We start from the raw sequence: 27,429 nt of genomic DNA on the forward strand, positions 1-27,429 counted from the left end.
TGTGAAAATTAGGATACAAGTAATTTTATGGATATATGTCCATAAATATTTATCTTGAGAAATACCTAGGAGTAAAATCACCACAGTTTTATTTTCCTAAATTCATTTATTGGTTTTAGTAGCTTTTTGGTATAATCAAGTAGTGGGCGAACTATATTCTTTCAAGGATGCAGATAATAATTATTTTAGGCTTAGGCTTTGTAGGCAACATGAGATTTCTGTCTTATCTCCTCCTACTCCTCCTCCTCTCTCTCTCTCTTTTTTTTCTTGTCTTCGGATTCCCATCTTTAATAATGTATTTTTTTTTTTTTAGTTTGAGGGTCATACAATAAATACAATAAATAAGAAACAGTTCACAATTGATCTATAGATGATAGTGTCCTTGCTGGATTTTCTACCTAGGTAATCATACCATTTAAGATTAAAGATAGTTACACTTCCCTTACTATTTAGGTGACTTCTACTTCTTTTTCCTTTTCTAATTCCACTGCTTAGAATCTCCAATGTAATGTGGAATACAAGTGGCAACAGTGGACAGCCTTCTCTTTTTTCTGGTCTTAGAGACAAAATATTCAGTGTTTTTCACAGATGCCTGCTATCAGATTGAAGGTTTTTTTTTTTTTTCCTCAAAAGCAAATTACTCGAGTGTAAAAATGAATGTAAATATTATATTTTAATGCAATATGTTAATAAAAATTATCTTTCACAACCAACTATAGTGACTGCTTGATTAAAAAACTGCATGGCTACAAACCAAAAGTCATGTCATTTTTGTTTGAGATACTAAATTTTACATGAAGTCATCATTTTTGTGGAAAAAAAAAACAATAAGGCCATATTTCTTAAGTCTAGATTTTACATATATTATTCAATAATATTTATTCAATATAACCTTTAATTCAACCATAAGAAATTCCATTCACCAAAAGATCCCCACGATATGAGTTCATTCACCAAAATAAGTTAAATAAAGTGAATAAAACTGTTGTTAGTTTTTCAATACTAACAATTTTTACCTCAGTTCAAAGGGTGTGCAATAAATACAGATGTGTTTTATCAACCTCGTTTTAACCCAATAAGTATGTTGTGAAAATACACAAGATTTGTTTCAATAAGTAACATTTTCATAGAATAATAATCAAGTTTTTACTCTCATTACAGAATATACTGAAATGTGAGGCACATTTATATCTTCTTGACGTTTCTTTTACTGACAATAAGTTTGTCCTCTACCAACAGTGGTCCCCAGGTTTCATGGAAGACAATTTTTCCACAGATGGGCGTAGCAGGGTGGGGCAAGGCAGAGCTCTGCAGCCTGGTCCCCTAAACTCGGAGGAAATTTCAGGGGATGGGTCGGGGCAGTGCACACAGCAGGAGGCGGAGCTCAGGCAGTGATGCGGGCAGAAAGGAGTGGCAAAACCAAAGCCAGTGCTTTGCTGGCTTGCCTACTGCTGTCCCCACCCCTGTCCCTGGTTCCTAACAGACCAGTACTGGCCAGGGGCCCAGGGGTTGGGGAATACAGCTCTACAACACCTGATGAGATGAAATCAAACTCATTGTTTTAGACATAGATCACATAAGACCACCTTGGTGATGTCTACTTATCTACTCTAGGTACAGTAAGCTGTTCCTTTTTCTATTTTTCTAGAGGTACCTCTATTAAGGGGCTTATTACACTGAAATATGATTTGTTTATATTTCTGCTCACCTCAATTTACATTTTTTAAAGAAATTATAATTTTTATAAGGTATAAAAAGAGAGATTTGTATCCCTCATGCCCAGTATAGTGCATATGAAGACCAACAGTGATTTTTTTCTATCAGTGATTTATGGATGACAATATGAATGAAGGAGATGTCAAATTCTCTGAGTTTTAAGGGAAATCATACATTCAAATTTTGAAAGAAATTTTCATTGCTTCTCATCAGCAACTTTAATGTCAGGAAGAGAAACACCAGAGAGTGAATAAAAATCTATAACCACTCTGCAAAAGCTGTCAGTGGCCTTGAAAAAGAGACATAGATAAGAGATACAAATCTGAAAATCAGTGAGAATTGACAATGGGCTGGGAAGAATCTTTGGCTTTGGACCAGGCAGAAAAGAGCAGAGTCCCGAATTAAAGACTGTGCAGGAAAAACAAGCAGAAGAGCTTGAAGCTGGGAGTGAGGTACTTGTGTGGGCTGAAGAGACAAAAGTTAGATAGACATTGCCAGCTTTTTGTTTCTGGGCCTGCACTTTGCTATCTTAAATGTGGCTTTGTTCACATCTGTCAGAGAACTGAACTGCAGAAAGCTTGGTGTCAAAATTTTGAGCCCTTTGGGCTTTAAGGGTCATCTTTTATTTCATTGTTGTAGTCATATGATGAGGAAGATAAGTTTTCACTGGAAAACAAATTCAACTGTGAGTACCCAGTCACTCTTACACACACACACACACACACACACACACACACACACACACACACCACTTCAGTCTGAAATGAAATAATTCAATCACAAAGAGTTCCTGTTCTTTGACAGGTCAATTTGATTTGCCCCTCAGCCTGACAGTCGAAACATGACTGAAGAGGACATACTTCCAACAGAGTACCCAAAGCACTAAAATATCCTACACTTTACAGTAGATTATTAACACTGAAAAGGGAATTTGACCAACAGGGAAAGATGCCCTGTTGGCAACTTTACAAAGTTATTGGGAGAAAAAACATCCCTATATGTTTGCTCTTTGAATACTTTATGCAAATGTGTTGATGTATATGCACATGTTGGTGGGAAAATAAATGCAAAAAGACAGAATTTCCAACGAATGAATATGTTGAATTGCTAAAAGCAACATATTGCAACTTATGTTCTGAGAGCTCTTTGCTCACCATGAAATCCCCAAGCTGAATGTATTCAGAAGAAATGCAATAAGGTATGGAATAGTTCCAGGTTCAGATGTGAACACAGATACAAACACAGTGAATGTCGGAATGTGTGTTTGATGCTGTTGTGCAATGTTGAGAAAATAAATTGGATGTTGTTCATGTTGCTAATGCAAAAACAGAATGAATGTTAAAATGAAGTTATCTGCTGATTTTGGAATCTCATTTATCCCCTGCTGATTCATATCATCTGTTTGGGTTAGACACGTGATGCAAACATTCGTTTTGCGAAATCCCACTCCTAAGTCTTCAACAACTTTACCCCAGCTTTTGAAAATTAGCACTAGTTCAAATACCAAGAGTATAAAGTAATTGATTTCAAGCTGTTGAATGAGTATTTTCTGGGCTTGATGCTCTGTGGAAATAAAAATTTTAAAATTGTTAAAAGAAAATAAAAAGAGAAAGATGCTTCTTGCACACAGTAGGCATATCAAAATATTTGTTGACCTAGAAAAAAACTCTGTTGCTGACCTAAGGAAGCTGAAAACAGAATTGGAAATGACAAGGAATGTATCTGACACCATTAAATTAAACTATAAAACCAAACAACAATCACAATGTAAGTCAATATATTTAAGTGTCAAATTTAATAACAATAAATTGTTATATATATGGAATTTAAAGAAGGAAAGTGTCACAGTCTGAATTTTATGGTGAGGGTTGTTGAAGGATTTTATGGTCAGACATAGAGTTGGGGCGCAAAAAGAAAGTATGACTAAGCTGTCCATTTGGTGGAAGTCTTTTCTATTGCTGGACCAGGCAAAGAAGAAGAAATAAGAATAGACCCTATAAACACAATAAGTTAAGGAAAAAATAAATTCATTATTTTGCTTTTTATTTGTTTTGTGTTTACTTTTTAGATATGGAATTCTGGGACTTTGGAGAACCTCTAGAATACAGATTACATTTGGCTGCTTGTGGATTTTTATACTCTCCTTTTCCTATGATATTCAACTAATTAATTAAAATCTAGTCAACTTGATTTATTTTTGACTTTTACAATAAGTTTATTCTTTAATAGAATAAACAGAATATTTTCTTATTTAAAATGTATTCACTGTATAATTTAGTGGAGATAATTCAGGCTGTGGGGATGGTTGTCTTAGCCTCTAGATTTAGAGTGTTCTTGAGTCTGAAAATTTAGTTAATTCATTTCTTATTTGTTTTAACTGACAACAATATTTAGTCAAGAATAGAGGCCCCCCCACTCAGTGATCCAGAGATGGTAAACGGAGTTTATTGTGGTAAAGGGTGTCAGAATTCATTGAATATCTTAAAGAAAACTGATACCTATTTTTCAGGAAATTGCATTTGATTAGTTTTTTGCTTATTGTTCATACCTCATGACATAATATCTGTAAAGACTTCTCTGTTAGGAGTGATTTTTGTTCAGGTAATCTTCCATGTGATGCTCAATATCCAAGTAGTTTCTAATCTCTGAATATAGTCTCACATATAGAGAAAACACCAAGACTTCTCAGTGTGGTAGACCAAGCTCATACAAGAAACCTTTCTTCTCCCACTACAAACACAAAGAAATCCGGTCTAAAATATGACAAAGGGTTGAAAAACTTATGACAAAGGGCTTTGGGGCCTGGCTGGGGAAAAATTAAGCCCAGCAGATACGTAGGAAGTGAGGTCTTTATACTCCTAAGATTCCTGAGGCAAAGCCTAGGCTGATGTATGGAGTGGAAAGGACCTGGATCTCCTGAGTCTAGGTAGAGCCACAAAGGTTGTATGCCCCTGTTCTGCTGTTGTTTATTATTTTTTTTTTAATTTATCCATTGAACAAGTAATGGTTAAGGCTCTATTGTGTGTTAAGCACTGGTAGAAGGAAGTAAGGAAGAAAGGAAGGAAGAACAGAAGGAAGGAAGGAAAGAAGGAAGGAAGGAAGGAAGGAAGGAAGGAAGGAAGGAAGGAAGGAAGGAAGGAAGGAAGGAAGGAAGGAGAGAGAAGAGAAGAAGGAGTAAAGAAAGAAATGCAAGAAGAAAGGAAAGAAAGAGAAAGAAAGCAAAACTTTATACCCGTGTGAAGCTTTTATTCAAGTTTGTGGAGGAAAGGGGAGACAGAGATAAAATAGTATATGTTAGACTGTGATATAGAACATTGACAAAAATAAACAGGCAAGAGATATAAGGAATATGGCTATTTCTGCAAGTCCAAATGGAGTCACTTGAGAGCCCTTAGTACAAAGTAATACCTTGAAGAAGGTCAGTCAAGACTTAAAAAGGCATATCCAAATGCATTCCTGGGGGAAAATAATTTAGGCAGAAGAAACCACAAACACAAAAGCCCTCAGTAAGGAGCCTTCCCATAAAAAGTAAGCTGACTATTATGGTTGGAACAGAGTGAGCAAATATAAGGAAATTAGGTCAGACTGACTGTTAATGAGCTGGCAGATCATATGGGTACTTTTAATGTATTAATAGATAGAAGAAAAAGGTGGGGAGTATAACTACATGGCTATAGTAATTATCTGGATTGAAGATGATGGTGGGTTGGACCAAATAAGTAACAGTGAAAGTGATCAGAATGGTCAGATTCTGGGTATTAGTCTGAAAGCAGACTCACTAGGATTTGCCAACAGATTGTACATGTGAAAGTTAAAGAAAGTCAAAGATGACCTCAAAATATTTGTTCGAGAAGTGGAAGCAGGGAGTCATTAACTGAAATGAGAAAAACTATTTGGAACACAATTTTTGTCCAAAAGATCCAAACCCTGTCATAAACTATGCAAAGGTTCAAATGCCTGTTAAAATAACTAACTGTTAAGTAGACAGACAGTTAGATATACGAGCCTGGAATTGATGGAAAGCTTCTGGGCTGCAGATGTAAATTTGGAAATCATTAGTGTATAGATGATATTTAAAGCCAGCAGACAGGATGAAATCACCAAGGAAATAAGTGTAGATAGATTAATAGTTATTGAATCATGTTCTTGAAAGACTGTGTCATCTGGTAAGGGGTAGGCTGAAAACTGGATGCCCAGGACTATGGCTAGGAAAAACTTCCTGCATTTACTATTAGAAAATCAAATCTTCTTCATATGACAAGGTGGAGTCTGAATTTATACTACTCACCTACAGCAGAAGCTTAAGTTGAGAAATTAAGAAGCCTGGCCCAGGTTTGATGTAACCTGTGAGTCTCTGAAAAAACAAATAAAAATATGCACCTTCGAATGCTTTCTGCAGTTAGGCTTATAAGTCTCCATAAAACACAGTACCTGTTGAAAATGACACAGCAGTAAGAATTTACAAACCACCATAAGATATGAGCAGATAACTTTTTTTAAAAAAAAGGCAAAATGAATGCTCAAAGAACAATATTAAATAGAGCAGCTATAAAAAGTTTAACATAGACTTTTTTAACAAAACATTTAAACATAAATTTTACAAAAAGTAATGACATGAATAGAATACACAAAAGTATTAATAGTATATTAAAACAAATAAATGCTAATTTTGAAAAATTGCCATTTTTAATATATATAAATTTATAAAAATATGAATTTAAAAATTGATAGTTGTCTGATAGAGTAGATTACACGTACATGAGAAAGACATGGTACATTAGAAGAGAGATTTGAGGATAGAGCCAAGATGGTGGATCAGAGACACTAGCCACCAGATCACCTCAGAAACAAAGAAAAGTTTTAGATGAAAAGGAAAAAACAAACAAACGGGTATAATTTCAAAGGAAATGTGCTAGAACCTACCTGAAATTCCACAGGAAGAAGTTGTAAAGGAGAAGAAACAGCAAGATATCAGCAGAGATCACCTCCCCCACCGACAGGCTTGGAGTTCCTCCTCCACAGGTAGGTGGAGCGGCTTATTTCTCCCTCCCTGCATCTGTGACAGTCTGTGGGCTCCCAGAGCTGCTGGAGTGATCTTCTACCCTTACGAGCCCAAAAGCTGCTGCTACCAGTGAACTGGATGCTTCCTGAGGACAAAACACTCGGCCAGCACCATTACTGGGGCCCCTTCACATCACCATAGACCCAAGCCCAGATGGCAGGCACTGTATTGCTTCTCCACTCACTGTGTGCCTTTGTCCTCTCCAGGGGGTTTCAGGCCCTCAGTTTTCATCTTGTTTGTTCCCACACAAACATTTCCCAACTCCAGCCCAGACTGCAGGAGATACAGGAAACCATTGGGTCCTGGGGGATCTGCATGACCCCAGACCCTGAACATTCTGTGCAGACTGCCTTCTAGAGAGAGGGACAGAGATGACCAGAATGCTAGCTTTCTTCCATTCAGACTCTTTTCCTCCCCTTCCCCTCACCCACCCTTGGCTGCTGAGAGAGATGATTGACCTGGGGCTCACAGGAACTGCTTTTCCCCTCTGTTGATCCACTGCAGTGGGGCTTCCACAGAGAGTGGGACTCAGCCCTTCCTTTTAAATACCTACAGAGGACTAAGAGGTGCTTGGACTATGAGCTTCCTGCTCCCTAAGCCTCCCCAGCGCTGGCAACTCAGGACTAGCATGCTTCTCCCTAGCACAGTCAGGGATTGATGTCCAGGAACCCAGAGACAGGTCCACAGACCTGATCCTACACCCTCAGGACTATTGCTCAGATTCATGGAGGGGAGATTTGTGATCTAACCACAGGATATGTGGGAGCCTGCATGGGCAGTACTGAAAAAAGAGTGCAGCATGGGTCCCAGCAGCAATGCAATCATGGGGAAGCTCAGCTAGTTTGAGCTCCTGCCTGCTGGCAGGAGACAGATGCAGGAGAGAGATGGTGGAGCAGGGAAGAAGGGAGGGAAGTGATACATGCTCCTGACAGCCAGATTGTGAATCTCAGATAGTTCTGCCTCCAGGAGCAGACTTCCAGATTTTGTGGAGACTGAGGGCAAGCTCACCGGACCCAACCCCACCCAACCTCACTCCCCCACCTGCCTCTACTGTGGTGGACAATAAGGACTTCCCTGGAAGTTTCAGGGCCCCAGCAACCATCTGGGTCATTCAAGTGCTTCCCTATGGGACTAGAGCTGGTCACAGGTCCCCCAAACAACATAGCAGACTGTTCCTTCTGAAACCACCTACTGGCAGGGAGGTCAATTTTCACAGTCCTTTACAGCATTTACTGATTTAGTCATACAGGTTGTGGTTGATTCTTATCCACGATTAAACTGAGTGTGCCAGTAAAATTCACACTGTTAAGAAGACTACAGGGCTGAGGAAAGAGAAAGGATTTCAAAGATCTCCATCCTCCCTCATCAAAAAGAGACAGGGAATATGCCTACATACATAGCTCACCACTGCCACAGCCTATAAACAACTAGCAACTGAGAGAACCACCACACTAAGGAAATCTATAACCAAGGCATCCAGTCAGAATTAAGATTTCCATCAACGTACTCACAGGCATAGCTAAAGGTTCTTACCTAGCATATGCTATAGACATACCATTACAAGGGTCAGTGGAGGGAGCCCCATCTAAACAAAAGAAAATCCAAGAAGTGACAGCTGCCCCAGATGAGAAAGAATCAGCAAAAGAACTCCAAAAGTATGAAAAATCAGAGAGAAAGGACACTACTAAAAGAGAATACCAGCCCTCTAGCAATGGATACCAACCAAAATGAAAATATTGAAATGACAGATAAAGAATTCCAAATATGGATTGTAAGGAAGATCGATGAAATCTAAGAGAAAATGGAAAATCAACTCAAAGGAACTAGAAAACAAATCAGAAAATGAATGGAAAATTCACTGAAGAGATTAACATTAAAAAATGAACTTGACTGCACGCTAAATTCAGAGTTACGTGTTAAGTACAACTGTTTCATAAATGATATCTAGTAATAAACAGCTCAGAGGAATAAATGCATGTATTCTGTGCCTATTTATTGGGAGAAAAAAAGTATTGAAGAATGTTTAACCAGAAGTTCTAGGTAGGCATTCCCTTATGTTCCATTGACCAAGATTAGAGAATATGCACATTCCTATACCAATTACTGGGGGGGGGGGGAAGGTTGTTATTATAATTTTCTTAGATCCATTGGTGAAGGTTCAATGTTGAGGAACCAATCACAGAAAGAGAAGGATAGCTGGTGGGGACTATAGAGTTCTAAGTCCTTATATCTCTTTGTAGGAGGATGAACACATAGCTGTATTTTACCATGTTTAATTTAGATATACACAGATACATACTAACTAAAGCAAAGCTTGTGAAAAAACATTAATGTTAAGAATATGAATAACAAACAAAATCATATATTTAAAGTAGAGAGCATTGTAGGAAAAAAGAGGTGTTACTTGTGATAAAAGAAATAATACCCCAAGAAGATATTACAATCCCAAGACTTTATGCCTCTACCATTGTTTTAAATTACAGAAAGCAATGAAAGGTTTGCCATAACTTTATCACCTAAGAATTCATACCCATCTTGATTTTTCTCAAGTGATTGCAATATTTATGTTAATAAATGCTTTTAATCCTCTCTGTGGTGGCCCTATTGGTGCAGGGTTTAATTCAAGAGACAAGGGAGCTGGATGTTTCTAAATGTTTGCTTTCATGAAAGTGTGTGGTCTGTTAGTGCAGCAATAAACAATAACATTGTCCATAGTGTACAAAGAAGTATCTGGGTTGTGCATTCTTGTGGCTCCCACTTGGGTAGTGCAAAGGCAATGTATGTAACCAAAACATTTGCACCCCTGGAATATTCTGAAACAATAAAAAAAAAAGGACATTGAAAAATATATATATATATTCTTTTTTCTTTTTTTTTTTTCTCCCCTTCATTTTGACAGGACAAAATCTGGTTGTTAGAGTCATGGAAGTTGAATGCTAAGTAGAGATAAAAAATTAAGAGCCAATTAGCTTAAACATATGATTTATCTACCCTTGCTCCATGTACCCAACTCACTTCTGCTAAGTGTGGTAAGGAGAAGGAAGAGGGTGTCTCTAAGCACAGGTGACTACACCATACAGACACATAACCAACAAATACATAGTCTCTCTGTTCTCTCCTGGGTGTGAATTCACTTCTTTATTATTTTGTGGTTAGGTTGTACATTTTGGATCACAGCTTCTCTGTGTTTAGGGAAAGCTATTGTCATAAATAAGTTCTCAGGTAATGCCCTAAAGCTGACTGGCACATCTACATTGCACATTTAAGCTCTAGATTGTTCACTGGGCTTCAGAGTTGTCAATCACTAAGAAAACCAGTTGAGAACTGAAATGATTTTTAGATAAGAACTTCAAATTAAGTGAGAAGTTTGTTTTTTCTGGAGAAATTGAATAGGGATAAAGAATTCTAGAATTTATATTGGAGATAATAAAAAAGACAGGTAGATTAGCATGTAAGGTCAGAAAGATGGAGAAAAAGCCTGGTGTTTGAAAATAACTTGAATATTACTGCCAATATCACTTGAATTAAAATTCTAACTCTGCCACTTACCAGCTATTTGACTTTCAACAAGTTTTATTTAATTTCCTTGAAAACATTCCCTCATCCATAAAATTAGGGTTGCTGTGAAGACTAGAAAGTATGTTTACAATGTATCTTCTAGATATAAGAACTGACACTTGTTGAGTAAATTATTAATAAACAAATTTCACCTGGTTTCAAGAGAGCTAGACACTTTCTAAGGATGTCAATACAATTTTTCCTCATTTGAGGTTAAGATACTTGGATTTAGTACTTTAAAATCCAATAAAATATTTTCCATTCATTCTGGAACTATAGAAGCCAGAATTTGTGTTCCCTAGTCTTTAATGCATATTGAATATATACGTATATAATGGGATACAGTCAAAAGATGGTATTCCCATTTGGACTAAATCTTCAAAGGGAATCTGAGAGGTCCTAGACAAGCAGTAACAGTAGGAATTTCAGGAAGAAAATTCACAATCGGTGGATATGCAGGAAAATGACTTGTGTTACATCATCATCAGAATATTTGTCCTGAGAGGTTTTTGTTTTTGTGGTTGTCATTGTTGTTTTCTACTGAACCCTAAGTCAGGCTAGTATATATTTGTAGGGATACTGTTCCGGCTTCATGGAAAAAGTGTGCATCTTAGTACACAAAGCATGGAAACAGATATTACTACCTCATCTTTCCTGCCTGTTTTATCTCTTCTCGTATTTCTGCACAAAATGATAATATTGCTATTCCTAATACATATTTACCTTTTATATATCCACAAGATACAGAAAAATAAGGAGACTTTAAGCCAAAATAATAATGTTCTAATGCTTGGTTAATTAATTAGGTCCTCTGTGTTTTGCCATATATAAAGTATGTTACTGGACTAGATAATTCATAATGTCCCTGTGAACTCTAAATTTATACGGACTTGTTATAGGCACAGGTTGAATAGAAGCTCATTTGAATGAGACCATTGATGATCAAAGTGCCAGAAATTCTTCTGGAAAGAATCTCCTTTTGCACTGACAACTGTCTTATCCTGGCTTTTTAAAATATGCAAACATCTGTAGGAAAGACAATGAATACACTTTGGTGTTTCTCCCTAAATTGTGAAAGAGTTCATCATCTTCTTTTCTCCTGGCAATGTCAAATCCATAAGATATACAGCAAAACTAGAAGGAGTCAAGAGGACATAAAACAAAAACAGAGGATGCCAAAGGCTTTCTCCTGTATTAATATTTTGTTAAGGGCTGGCTTGAATAATAATACATAACGCAATCAGTCCTCAGAAGAAGCAGATTTGTAAATGGGGTTGAATAGCAACCTAGTGTTGCAGCTGCAAAATCCGACATTTTAATTTTTGAATCTCTGATTTCCATGCACACAACAGTTAAATTCATTCCCGACCTTGTTACTAAGACTTTTGCTGAAACAAATAATTGATGCCTCTGACATGTTACAGCATGGAAGCAGGAAGTCGAAAGTCTAATTAAGTAAACTTGTTCAATAGCAAGTGTATCTATTAGTCAGTGATACAAGTGTCACCAAGTTGATGAATGTATAAATCTTTCATAAAGTATTTGCATGCCTTCTTGACAGTCATTTGTCCCCAGATGTACATAGTTATCCATGCTAGGATAGGAGATTAAGGCATTTCTAAAAAAAGAAAAAATTCTCTTGCTAAGGTACAGCTTAATAAATTATTATGAAGCAAACACCCACTTAAATGGTTCAAGAAATGCCAAGTTGCCAGCACCTCAGAGCCCCTCACATAACTCTCCCCAATAACAAATTTTTCTGCCACCCCTCCACCCACCTTAAAAGTAAAATTAAAAATCATGTTGACGTTTGTGGTAATTATTTCCTTGTTTTCTTTTATAGTTATAGCACTTTAGTTTGCATCTCTAAACTCTGGTTTAGTTTTTCACACTTTATGAAAACCATTCATAGTAATTTATATCACCATAACTTGTTCATTTTCATTATATAGTATTCTATTTCATGACTATACACATACACTCTACCAAAATGGTCAATTGGGTTGTTCCCAATTGGGGTCATTTCAAATGACATTCTGATGAACATTTTGTATATTATTTCTGGTATGTACATACACACATTGGGGGATTATTAATATTTAGTGCCTATCATTTATTCTGTATATTTTTTTTGCTTTAACAGAGAACTGCAAAGAATTTTCCAAAGTGGTTATAAAATTTAAATTCCCATAAATACCGTATAAAATTATTGTTGTTGTATTAGGCAACATTGCAACATTTTTATGTCAATCTTTTATGGATTAGTCATTCTGGTGGGTATTAATAGCAATTTTTCTGATTAAAAATAAAGTTTAGCACCTTTTCATGTGTCTATTGGTCTTTGGATAAACACATTTTTGATGTGAAGAACTTGTTCAGTCTTTTGGTCACTGTTCTACTGGGTTAGATATCTTTTTGTATTGATTTATAGAAGATTCTCTGTCTCTCTCATTTATCTTTATCATAATGCTCATTATCATGCTCATATATCATCTCATATATGATATAATCACTCAATTGGTTAGAAGTGTGGCAGAATCTTTTTCCACTATTTAGCCTTTTATTCTCTTAATAGGATCTCTTTGATGAAAAGATGTCCTTAATTATGTTCATTGTTTTGTATAACTTATTTAGAAAATTTTTTCTTACATTGCCTTCTAGAAACATGGAATATTTTTTGTTTTTTTCAGTTTACATTCATTTCTACAATCCACTTGTAATTGATGTTTTACATTGTGAGGTAGAGGTTTAAGTTTCATTGTCTTCCAAATAAAAACTCAATTGTTCCAACATCATTAACTGAGGTAATCATTTTTTTCTTTTTTCTCTTTTTTCTTTCTCTACTCTTTGGAGATTCATCTTTGTCATCAATCAAGTGTCCTTGTAATCATAGGTTTGTTTTTGGTCCATTGTTATGTTAGAATATCCTTGCATTAATATCACTGTCTTCTAGTTACTGAACTATGTAATCTAATTTGATTTTAGGAGAGCAGATCCTTCTACCTTATTTTCTTCTTCAAGGGTTTCTAGGCTATTCCTGGGTCTTACATTTCCATATGAATATTAATATCAGATTTCATGTTCCATAAAATATAGTTAAGAATTTTGTGTGAGTTGACATTTACTTTAAGGATCAATTAGAAAGAATCAACATCTTTGCAATATTATATCAATTAAGCTATCTGTATGATATATCTTTAAATGTGCTTGGTCTGTTTTTATTTACTTCAAAAATAATTTATAACTTTCTGCTTAGATGTTATATCTATATCTTCTATGTTCTTGAGATAAATGTTATCTCTTAAAACTTTTTTTTTGTTGGTGCTGAAAAGAAAAGCAATGGATTTTTTTATATGGACTATATTTAACAATTTTGTTGAAACTTTATTTTATTTTATTATTTTTCCTTTTTATTTCATGATATTATGGGGGTACAAATATTGTTAAGGTTATATATATTGCCCCTGCTATTCTTCCCCCATCCCCGATGTGTCAGAGCTTCTATTATGATAATGTATCTGTAGAGTCTTTTGTACTTTTTTTGCACATGATTTATATTTCATAGAAAAATGACAATTTTGTTTATATTTTCTAATATTTATCCTTTTTTATCTTGGGTTACTCAGCTGGTTTGGACACTCAAAATACTTTTGAATAAAAGTAGTAAAAACATACATCCTGTGTCATTTCTAATATCAGGAGGAAAGTTTTGAATAGATCATCAGTTAGGAAGATTGCTTTTTCTTTCTTTGACATTCTTTAACAGATAAGGGAGTTTTCTTCTATTCCTAAATCATTGAGAGATTTTATAGAGACTAGATTTTGAATTTTATTAAATGTAATTTTGTAACTATTGATTTAATAATAGATATGTTTCTTTTAATATGGCACATATGGTAAATTTTATTTATTCTATTTTAAATATTAAACTATCCATAAAATATTTATTACCCATTTTCTTAATTTTTACATTTCTATAATTAGACTGTTAATATTTTATTTAGAATTTTTATCTCTATGTTGTGTATGAGATTGGCCTATAATTTTTCTTGGTCTTAATGTCTTTGTCAGTTTTGATATCAATAGTTAGGCAAGTTCATAAAATAAACTATAAAGTTCTTACTCATTTGCCATTTTCTCATAGGTTATATGAAAACCGGGTATAATTTGTTTCTTAAATATTCTATAGAATTTGCTGGAGAATCTCTTCAAGCTTACAGTTTTAGTTTTGAGAAATTTTCTACTTATTGACTTGATTTAATTGATTCTTTTTTTCTGGATCAGGTTTATAAGTCACTTTTTCTAAAATTATGTCCATTCCTCTAGGTTTTCGGAAAGTTTTTTTGTGAACAATATTACTTTCAATATTTAATCTGTTAGATATATAATCATTTCACCCTTTACATGTCTGTCATTGCTTTCTTGTGTTCCTGGATCAGATTTTTGAGAAGGTTACTAATTTTATCAGTGTTTTCAAGAACAAACTTTTGGTATTGTTGATAGATAGATAGTATTTTTTCCTATTTCTTGTCTTATTTTTGCGAATTCCTTTACTTATTTCTTGTTGCGTTTATTTTGCTTTTCTTTTTCAAACTTTTTGGATGTTTAACTTGTTATATTTTAACTTTTTTTCCCCACCCAAACAGTTAAGGCTATAAATGTTCATTTAAGCACTGCTTTGATCACCTTTCACAAGTTTTCATATGTAGCATTTGCAGTTATCACATTCAAGTTATTTTCTAATTTTCTTTATGCTTTCTTTATTGTTTCATGGGTTATTTAAAATCATATTGCTTAATTTTAAATACATAGTATTTTTTTTTCAATATGACGTTTGTTATTTATTTTTGGCTTGTTGGCCTGTAACCAACTGGTCACTTGAAATTTGTTGAGTCGAAGAGTTGTAACATCATTTACAAATATTTCATGAGTGCTAGGAAAGATTTTTGGGGGTTTTATGTTCTTTTTGTGATAAATAATATAGATCTAATCTTCTATATTTGTACTTCATGATCTTTTGTGTTCTTGATGTATGTTACTCTGAAATGTGTGCTCAAATCTCTCACTATAATTAAGAATTTGATTATATCTCTTTTTTACCAATTTTAGTTTTAATTTGCTGAGGCCATGATATTTGTCACAAACACATTTAGACTTTCTGACTTTTGAAGTGATATTATTATTGCAATAATTTTTATCTTAAAGTTTATCTTGTCCAATATTACTATAATTGTGTCAGATTTCTTTTATACGCTGTTTTACATGTACATTTTCTATCTCTATATTTTTAACACTTTTGTATTTAAGTATGTGTCTTTTAAACATCTAGTGTTTCTCTGAAAAGTTTTGTCCTTTAACTGAATTAATTGGTCTATTTGCATTTAATATGATTGCTAATAAATTCAGGCTTACATTTATCTTTCTGCTCAAGATAACTAAGGAAAAAAAGCTAGACAATTATTTTCTTCTGAAAATGATCAAAATTATGATCATTTTTTATCATAAAAAATAATAAGAAATGTTTAGGCCAAGATCCCAGGGATCTTGGCCTAAAGATCCCTGGGATCTTTTGATCATAAAAAATGATCAAAAAATTATGATCATTTTTTATCATAAAAAATAATAAGAAATGTTTAGGCCAAGATCCCAGGGAATATACAAATCTGGAAGGCTGAGCAATTGATACTGTTTTGTCCAGGTATTTGTACAGGTATTTACCTGCCCTACAGTCTTTCTCCTGTAAGGAGTTGCTGTGTCACAAATGAGGAATTTCATGAAACACTTGTGTTTGTATTTGAACATCAAGAGAATTGCCCAAATAGTGGAAGACCTAATTTTACCATAGTTAAGGGCTCCACAAAGTTATTCATTGTCCAGAACCTCAAATGTAAATTAGTTTTAGGGCATTATGGTGAAACCAGATGTAAACTACTAGAAAAGGGAGAAACTACTTTTTCTATCAAAGTATAATCCCTTAGACTTATATTCCCTTGAGACAGTGGTTGATTTTGGAATAATAAAAAAAAGTCTTATAAAAAGACAAAATTATATTATGTAAGATCATTATGACCTTTGATATTTCGTAGTCTTTAGATTGATGTGTGAGAAAACAAAGATATTTAGGAACAAAAAACTTCATGAATATTAGTATAGCGTCTCTTCTAGATTCTAGAAAATTGTATAGACTATATTCACACATGCTTATAAAATGAAATATGAAATAGTCAAAACTTACAGCATTTTCTTTGTTTGTTTCTTTCTTTCTAAAAAGATGTTTGAATAAATTAGCAGAGGAAGGTAGGGAAAGGTGAGAAGAAAATAGATTACCTGGAGAATGGTAATGACCAAAGAAAGATGAAAGATTAGAGAGGAAAATGTGTATGGGAAGCATGAAGAGATAAAGTACCTTGACGAAAGTATGTTATTCATTCTTTACCATCAAAATTTCTTCTGATTAGTGTCAGATCTTCTAGTGTTTCCACCAAGCACCCCCATTTCCCAGTGGTGCTGTCCTGAATAAAGTATGGGCTTAGAATTTAATGAAACCTGCATTGGATGGAGTCTGCAGTAAATTCAACCTAGAATGCAAGAACCAGAGGGAGTAACCAAGCATAAACTCAAAGCAGAAAGCTAAGTTTCAAATAGCTTCAAGACCAACATCAAACATAATCTTCCCTAAGTCAAGATTGAGGTTATAGAAGCATAAGTTTATATCATGTATTTATGGGATCAGATTGGGAATGGTTTAGGTTGAAAGAAGGTGACTGAAAAGGTGATGCAAATATCACTCGGTTTTCTCTGCCTTCAGTATGGAAGGGTTGAAGTAAAAACATTTAAGGGCATTTAGGCTTTTGTTGTTAAGATATTTAATGGGATTGCTTTTCCTAAAGCATTTGTTTTTACCAGCATGCTATTTTAGCACTAGTCTAATCACCAAAAATAGAAACTTAGCTTTCTAAAATTCACATTATAAGAAAACATATGGGAAGAAAAAAAGTCTAGAAGAGAGAAGAAAATGGAAAATAAGGTACACAGTGTGCAACAAACTCATTCTCAATTCTTGGGTTTTATTTTGATTTTATCCTCTTTCTGAAATTCTTGCACATGCACCAATACCGTTGGCTTCAGATTTTCTCTCCTCATGGAAATCTGTTTTTTAAGGCCCAACTTAAGATCTGTAAAATCATATATTGCAGCTTCAGGCTGCAGGAATCTGTCTTTCCTTTAAAATTAAATCACTCTTAGAGTCATATACTGCCTTGCATAAGTCATCTCTCTGTACCAGATTTCGTCCGTGTTATTAATTTTAATGTAATTTTTTGTATGAATGTTTTTGATATATGCTGATTGATTTTCTAGCATGATAGTTCTAGCATTGACCCTTTTCTTAATGTTGACAGTGACAAGATAGCTGAAGTTAAGAGCTCCTAAATGGAAGAAATTTTAAAAAATACAAATGTGAAAAATGTCACTACTAGAGTTATAATTTTTACTAAATAGTGGATCATTAAAGATCAATTCAAGATACATTCAACTGAAAATGTACCCTTCACTTGCTCCATTGTGGTCATAATTGATACAATAGAGGGTCTGAGTTATTTAGGAGAAGGAAGGATAAGGATTAAATGAAGTCTGTTACCATAAAGTTAGGCCATTTTTCCCCCTTTGGGCACTACAGAAGGTTGTTCTTTTATAGAAATGAAGATCTCTGGCTTTTCTAAAAGTGTCCTGGGATGTCTGCATTCCCAAAACAGAACCAGTGGTTTCCATATCAATGTGAAAAATTATTTTTTCATGCTCATGTAATTTTCTTCTCAACCATTCCTATGGAGCCAATACTGTCTCCACCGATTCCCCTAGGAGATTGTATTCTTTTAGAGAATTGCTTGCCCCATGAATGCATATTATCTTTCATCTCAAAAAATGCCAATAAAAAAGCAAATTATATTTGTTCTCTAAGATGTTTGCCACTAACCATGACTGATTAGTGTTATATGTGACATCCACAAGAACAGTAATCAAGGTTATGTAAGCATTGATTTTTACAGAGGTGAAGTTCCTTTGATGTATTACTCCATCAACACCTGCAATGACAAAATTTGCACATGAAATTAATCCCAATTAATTATACCGTTTGTAGGTAGCACTGGCTCTTTTATGTTGCAAAATAAATATTAATTTAGTGACTTTTTGTCACCCTGCAAGGCGTATTTAGTTAAGGGAGGGAGACTCTATTGATCAGAACCCTGAAATATAAAAGAAAGGTTAGACAACTGAAGGGGCCTGGAAAACTAATCTGGTCATTTGGGAGCCACTCAAGTCTTAAAGCATTGTAACACTATTTTATTTTCATTTTTACTACTTTAGATTTGAATTCAGGTTTCTGAGAAACAGGGCTCAGACCTTCATGATCTATGCTTAATACTGACTTTTACCCACATATGAATTCATCGTACCTATTTATATACCTTTTGGCCATGGAGTCTTATTGCCTTACTCGGCCTTTACTCAATAGTGGGGGAACAAACACAAAAGGCTTGAATGACATCATGGTGAAGACAGTTAGAACTGGGCACTGATGTCTGTTGAGAGTATTTTCTATGGTTTCTTTTTTAAAAAATGCTGTGAAAACTGAAACAATGAAGAAGGGTAGTTTCTTTATGTTCCCTGTATGTTGGGATAGCATTCCAAAATTGTATTTCTAAGGTAACTACAATTTATTTAAATACATATTTAAATACATATGGTTTAAAGACTTGAAATATACATAAATATGTATATTAAATTCATATATATAATGCCTTATAGTAAGTGTGTTCATTAAAATAAAACACTCTTACTTTGTACACCTCACTAAAGGGCCTGGAGAACTATGATTTGTACGCATCACCATTATATGGGTAAAGATTATATTGTACTTCATAACTGGGATTTTTTAGAAGCATTTGTCCCTATACTAAGTGACCCCAGCAGTCTGTATCTGTCCAGCACTTTTGTTGATGTCTCACTGCTCATAGTTCCTCTTCACAGATTCTGATATATTGACTAATTTTATATTTAATTGCCTACTTAGCAGAGGGTTTCCCATACTTAACAAAAACGTATACATTTTTATAGTTACATTTCTGTGCATTCAGAAGTCAACCCTAACTTCTATGTGATCAAATTCTAGATGACTGAGATTATCTGGAGTCTAGCCCTGGAAATCGGCATCAACACCCTTATTATATTCTAATGACCAAAACTCCTGAATTTATCTAACTGAAACTTTTGAGTAGACATGATTTGGCCTATAGTATTGAAATTGTCAAGCAATGAGCTTAGTGATAATAGTGAAGTTTGATTTTTTTAAACTTTTTATCAGTCCCTCTCTCAGCAGGCAAACATTTCTATTGTGAAGGGGCAAAGTGGCACAGTATGCAGAGATCAGGATCTAGAATAAGATAATTGTATTTCTATCTGGCTTTTAAATTTTCTGGCTACAAGACTTTAATCTAATTATATATACTAATGTCCTTTATCTCTTTTTTATACATTAAAAATATTTTCTAACACATCTGAAGCAGAATTCTATAAATAATAATTTCTGTCATTATACCTTTTGACAGAACCTAAAATGCTAACAAGTTGTCACTAAAGATTAGACGATATATTTAATTATCTCTCATCCTCATAATGCCCCTCCAAAGTGAACCCATCACACCACCTTCACGTTGTAAAGTGGATCCCTTTTTCAGAGGCAATTTTATGTGGTGTCCACTCTTGCTAAATAAGCTGTTCTATAAGCCCTCCAATAGTGGTGCCAGCATAGGTACTTCCAACTGGGAAATCAAATCCATCCTGAGGAGAGAAAAATTAAGGTAGGACCAAATTGCTATACTCTAGAAAATGGGAGAAGTCTGATGTAACCAACTTCTCAGGTGGTTTGCTAGTCTTCTCAAGGTAAGATACCATGACCTGGTCTCACTGCAACTCTGCTGCTAACAGCACAGCATTTAGCAGGGCGGATGGCCAGATCAGCGTGGTGAGATGGAGTACAAATGTGGAATCATTTGCATAATATATCTCTGAAACCATTGCTAGTGCATCTGGGAGTCTATGGTGGAAATACTGCAGTGGCTAAGAACGATGATAACCAACAGCCAGTAGACCAGCCAATTTGCCCACCTGGTGGGCAAAAGTCTTTTCCCCCTTAAATGCTTTCTGGTGGACATTGAAATGAGAGAAAAGACTGGCACACAATGTGCTCAGTACTGTAAATTCATCTGCATGCCTCTTCCCAAGTTCTCCTTATCTTTGACCGGCCAATCTTGCTTCTTTCAGGCCTCTGACTGATGGTCTAACCCATATGCCACTGCCCAGGAGTTTCTGTATGTCCTCCCCTCAATCCTGTCTCCCTCCTTATAGAGTTCTCAATTTTAAGGAAGGATTCTCCCCCCAATTGTCCTTTAAGACCACCCTACACGAAACTGTGTTGTAGTTTGAACCAATACACTGAATTGATGTGCTCTTGATCCAGGCATGGGACTTTTCTTCTTCATCAGCTGATTTTGGGAAAACTCCCCAAGACGACACAAGCGTGAGCTGAGGGAGAGATAACAGTGTACTAGAGGGTCTGGGACAAGTGCTTGTGTAACTGGCATGTGCACTTTTCTATCATATGATATTTGCTACCAGGGATGCTCAACGTCACCGCATGGTGAGTATGACAGTACCGAGCTCATGATGGAGAACCCTCATCATAAGATCTCTGCTGCCAATCGGCAGACACCCAGCCTTCACCAGGGATTACTCCTGCATCAGAAGCTGCTTTTCAATACCTCATGAAGTTCTCTGCCATAGAAGGCATGGCCACTCTGACTTCAGGCAAAATCCAAACCAATAACAAAACAGAGGCAAAGAATTCAAAAAGAAAAGCTGCATTAGGCAGTTGACATTTATGTGATGGCAGCAAGGAGACAACAAGAGAAGGGTAATTAGAACGCTAATTTTTCAGTAGGTATAATGACTTAAGCCGGAGCACTTAGACTTCTGGCTTTATGCACAAGAAGCAAGAGCGCTCTCCATTTGTTCACAGCTTAAATCGAAAGAGACAGCTGCAGTTACTGAGAGTCTAATGCACAGTCAGGAGTCTATAGCATTGAAAGAACCTCCACTTGGGTTGAGGAGCAGTATGTTGAACTGAACCAACAGCCTGCGTGTCCAAAACCAATAGTAGTGCATCCAGCAAACTGCAAGGCACTGAGCAGGTGCCTCATGTTTCTAGAGTTCTTTGTTCTCCTGATTTAGAGAGTCACTGAACTTTCTTCCACACTCTAAATTACTTTTAGAGTTGGAAAATTAGACAGGATTATTTATGCAAAATGTCCCTGACTCTTCTCTCATGCTTTTGTGGTTGTCTCTTGCTTTCAGATATTATTCATTAATCTCTTAGTCATAAAAATCATTCAGAAATAATTCTTTTGGTTTAGAGTGAATTTTCTTAACATTCATAAAAAAGTATATATCTATAAATAAAGTGTACATTTGTTACTGCTTCTGTGTTCTACATTTTTAGGTGTAGCAATTTGTGAATATATAAAAATATACCCAAGTATTCATTGAAGAGATTATTTTAGACAAGCCATTTGTTTAAGGATTATGAGTACCAAAAAAAGTGAGGCATTATATACTGATTGTACTGCCAAGCATTTGCAACCTAAATTAATATATAAGTTGTGTATAGTGTGTACATATGTCCCCACCAGCAAACACACATACATTCACTCAAGGGGAATAAAAATAAGAGTTGAAATAATAAATACCAAAGAATAAAAGATACAACCAGAGAAAACATCAAACATTGACCGGTAAGTACAATAGTGGATGGTAGGGTTAGATCTGTGGTGGATGAGGTGTCTGGGGACAATGAGAGCAGTAACCCATGAGGGAAATGAAAGCAGTAACCCATGGCCTAAGCATTATGGATAAGGCTAGGAAGAAAGTGGATAATAATATATAGACACAAGATTAGCATAAAAAATGGAAAGGATGTGAGTTTAGAAGACTAAGTATATAGATTTGTTGAAAACGTAGGGTTTAAATGACACCAGAATGATGAGTTAATGCTGGATTAAGAAGGAAAGGTAATTCTACATGTGTACAGCAAAGTCGCTGCAATAATCACGTACATAGAACTCAGACTATTAGTGCTTTTACTTTCTGCTTTTAATATTGTGTTTTTATTTATTACACATATATGCATAGATTCTACTGACTCATAAATAAGGTCTATCAACCTGAAGGGGAAAAACAACTGATAACAGGTTTGCCTTTATTCTTTTGTTTCTGATGTCAGTACAAATAACTGAATATCTCTTGAGAAATCTAGTAGAATCTACACACATGCTGTTCGTCAGTGGATGTTAGTCAAATTACAGTTTAAACACAATTCCTAGGGATCTTATAAAATCCATAGGTCTATGTTGTCCATATTTACCATGGGTGTTTTAACACACCCAAAAATACCACTGCCAGATATGCTTCCCTGTTGATACATATTAGTATGTTCAAAGAATCTGAGTCTGTCTATTTGCATATGAATGTGAAATAATTCTATGAATGTGCGTGTGGGATTTAATTGTTTTTTAAACAATATACTCTTATCTTTCTGGAAGCAATTCAGGCCATCAAAGGGTTGTCAGTGATGAGCTCGCTAATTACTTTCCAATACTTAGCCTTGTATTTCCCTTCATTATTGGTGCTCTGTTCCCTCTAGTTTTACATTTACTATCAGAAAGTTCATTTAGAATCCAGTCAATCTTCCAGGCCTAATTCTGCACTTTAAATTTTTCATTCAACAAGGACACAATGGGAATAATGTTTGTAGCTGCCAAGGAGATACATAAAAACTTTTTCTTGCATTGTCTGTGCAAAATTTGATGGAAAATATAACTAAGAAAATAATAGATTTCAGCTATAGAGTATTCAGAACAGGAACTGACATTCTGGGCCAGAAAAAAAAATTAAAAAAATGAGTTAAATCATTACATTAAATTCATATTTTTCAATGACACAGATGGTGATTGTTAAGTTTTACTTACCTCCTCTTTTGTTTTCTAGACCTTTGTAATAGTCAATAACTCAGAAGGAATCCAGTAGGATGATTGTGTGTCATAGGATCTTTCAGCAGTAGCTACGGTATCGAGGTATGTTTCTGATTTTCTGTTTTTCTGGGGTTTTTGTTTTGATGTTTTATGTTTTTTTTTTTTTTTTTGGACTGAATTCTGTAGGGAAAATATATAAAAGAATTATTAGTAAAATAGATTATCTGAGAGTGGCATTATCCCTTTCAGCAGACTGGAATAATAGTCTTTGAGTGTGTTTATACCATGCCAATCATAGCTATTTCCAAACATCTGGACCTTGGGCATCAAATCAATAAAACATCTGGATAATTGATTATCACTGTACTTGTTTGTATAATTGTATAGATGTTACAAATACTTCTTCCTCCAAATTATAAGAAGGTAGACTGTTTGGCAATAGACTCAGAATCTAATGTTCAGGGTTTTATGACTTATTTCCATGACACGGTGCTTAGATAAGGCCTCCTTCATGTTTAACTGAGTAAGACACCCTTGCACACATTTTTACAATCACTGATGAATAAATTTAAAGTCTTGGCAAACCTTTTCAAGTAGTGAAAGACTTGGCAGGTAAGGTGGGAACAATTAGGGCAGCCAAATAGAGATTAAGACTGTGATGACAGTTCATTTGGAAGATGAGTATAGGCAAATGCCAGTAAATCTGTCAGATATTCACAGTTTTGATGAGGGTTCAGGGTTTGTGTGATATTGAAAATGAAACACTCAAGACATGTGTGAGTCCAAGAAAAGAGAATGCCCGGTGAGAGGGAACATAATCACAATCTTACTTCGAGGCATGCATATTAAGTGGTCAAGGTAGACCAGTCATCTGGACTGGTAGACATAAGATATTCGGGACATATAGTCTAAACCAGAGTGTCCTGGGAAATGTCAGAAATTCTTAAATTGTCCACTTTGATTTGGAGATAAAGTCATGTAGACTATATTCACTATATTGTAACATTTAAGAAAAGTCATTCCCTCCTATTTGGATATCTATTTCTACTATGTCTTAGTATAGTTAAAAGTCAGATAATTAAAGAATAATAAGAAATTTCTTCAAGCAAGTACTCTAAGTACTTGATTCAAGCTAACTAAAAGGATCATAATTATAATAACCTAATACTTACCATGATTGAGTGAATTATATTACAGAATTTTGTATTCTATTCCAGAGTCTAGGAAGACAAAATGTCTGTAACATCTATATAGTAGAACTAATCTATATTGAACTATTGAATAGTAGTATTGATTAAATAAAATAGTCATTGTAAAGGTAACCATTTTCTTAATTCTGAATTTTATATTTAGGCTATTTTATCAGATGCCTTAGAGCAGTGGTCCCTAACCTCTTTGGCAGCGGTGATCAGTTTCATGAAAGACAATTTTTCCATGGACCAGTGGAGGTGGGTGGTTTTGGAATGATTCAAGTGCATTACATTTATTGTTCAGTCAAGCCTCTCTGCTAGTGATACTCTGTATTTGAGGCTGCTCCCCAGCACTAGCATCACTGCCTTGGCTCCACCTCAGACCATCAGACATTAGATTCTCATAAGGAGCAGGCAACCTAGATCCCTCACATGTGCGGTTTACAGAAGGGTTCGTGTATCTATGAGAATCTAATGCCACTGTTGATCTGACAGAAGGCAGAGCTTATGCTGTCATGCAAGCAGTGGGGAGCAGCTGTAAATACAGATGAAGCTTTGCTGGCTTGCCCTCTGCTCACCTCCTGCTGTGCAGCCAGGTTCCTAACAGGCCAAGGACCAGTACTAGTCCATGACCCAGGGGTTGGGGATTGCAGCCTAGAGCACTATCTAGGTTACTGTCTGTGCATGCAAACAATGACTGCTCAACTAATCATTTGTCTCCACAGCATTGGACAGTTTTTTTCTGAATTATCTGAGAGTACTTCTTGGGTGGGACAGGCATAATTCTTTACTTACTGAAGTGAATGGCAGAGATGCTCATAGGTAGAAAGATGAGTTGGTAGAAAAATATAAAGCAAATAAGCAAGAGCCAGTTAAAATCTCTTATCATCTGAATAGATTTTTCTCTATACATCCAGCCCATAACGACCTCCTGATTTCATGACAATTATTGTTTTTGTCACACACATGGTAGACTTGTACTGCCAGATGAAAAGTACTACCTTGTCTTACAACTGTAGACAATTTTTATTACTATATTTAATTATAAAGTGATGAAGATGTCCTTGTGTACAAATAATTAAGGTTATAAAATATTTAATACAGTCACAACTTTAAAGGCTTGTCCTCCAGCAACCTAAGCCAACTTAGAAAACTACGAGTTTTGAAGAAGTATGTTGTTCGGAACATATATTTGATACTCAATAAGTGAACTACTGTGATGGTTGAGGAATTTATGAAATGCTGGTTTGTGAGAGATAATATTGAAAATTCCTTAATTTTCATTAAAGCCATGTCCTTCCTGTTAGTTATAGAATCATTTTTATAAGATATAGAAAGAAAAGAGAATACCTTGTGAAAAAAATAAAGAGCTTATCTTTGAACACTTGCATGGTTTGGTGGAGAAAGCTGTAGACCACATGCTAAGGTATATTAAGCAAGTCATTGAATTCGTTTCTATATATATATATATGTATATATATATATATATATATATATACACACACATATGTATAAAAATTGAAGAAAATAATGTTTTCTTCAATCTACCTTGGTAGATTGTTGTAAGACTACTATCTATCTGAGGAGTTTGTTATAAGAATAAAAATTGAAAGGCAGTAGAAGCATTCAGAAAGCAATTGATGCTACAAATGTAGATACTATTATATTTGTAAAAAAAAAAACTTATTAGATTTATATGAGAATCTAAAGAGAAGATTAAGTTATTTTCAGGCAAAATGCTCTGGGCTGAAATAAATCAGTACATACCAAATGCACTTGCTATCCCATGAGAAAATTCATCTTGCTTGTGCTACACCAACTATAAGCATTTGTGAGAGAAGCTAAAAGGAAGAAAAGTTTTTAAAAGTTTCAATTATAACACAATACAAAAATAAAAAGATCTTCAGTTTTCTCATTTATTTTTTATTAGTTGGGTAGAAAGAGAAATGTGTAGATCTTCTGACAACTATAACAGTTTATGAACCATAAAGTTAGGTAATAGAAGCTGTTGATTAAAAAATACAGATTTTTTTGAAAAGTATTAAAAATAATAAGACACCCTGATGTTTTAAAGGTTTGAGTCCATAAGTCTCTTGTTTTGACATTTATATCATCACTGAAACCCCTTGATTAAACATTTAACCATTGTCTGAATTTTGTTTGTTCTCAAATTTTATGTCACAATTTGGTTCAACCTCTTGCTTCACTGATTTAATAAAAAATGCTATTAACTGTTTGCAAATTATTAAATTCTAGGACTTTATTTGGGATTGTCAATACATCACATGGGCATAAAATAGTGGTTAGCTTAAGAGAAGGACACTACTCATATACACCATTTTTCAATTTTCCTGACTTTGGTCACTTTGTTATATTGACAACAGCTAAAGAAAAAGGCTGTTCATTTATTCAGAAAACAAGTTCATGGTTTGAGAAGGTAACAAGTAGGGGGTGTTTGACCTCACATGCACTAATCTACAGAAGGAAAGGGGAAAGTCTTTAGCAATCTTAAGTAATATGTGTGAGCTCATTACCTATATGAAATGCATAAAGAAAGAAATATCCTGTAAATATATTTCATAATTCAATTGAAAATGTGAGTCTTCTTAAGAGTACCACTTACTCCTGAAAGCCAATATACATTTTTCCTTATGGTATGCTACTCTGAAGGCAATAACATTGCATACCACCTTGTGTAGTTTGGATATTTGTCCCTTCCAAATCTCATGTTCAAATTTGATCTTCTTTTTTTCAGATAGGGCCTGGTTGGAGAAGTTTGTGTCATGGGGAAGGATCCTTTATGAATGGTTCAGTGCTA

Source organism: Microcebus murinus, chromosome 17, assembly GCF_040939455.1.
Source record: "Microcebus murinus isolate Inina chromosome 17, M.murinus_Inina_mat1.0, whole genome shotgun sequence".
Taxonomy (NCBI): Eukaryota; Metazoa; Chordata; class Mammalia; order Primates; family Cheirogaleidae; genus Microcebus; species Microcebus murinus.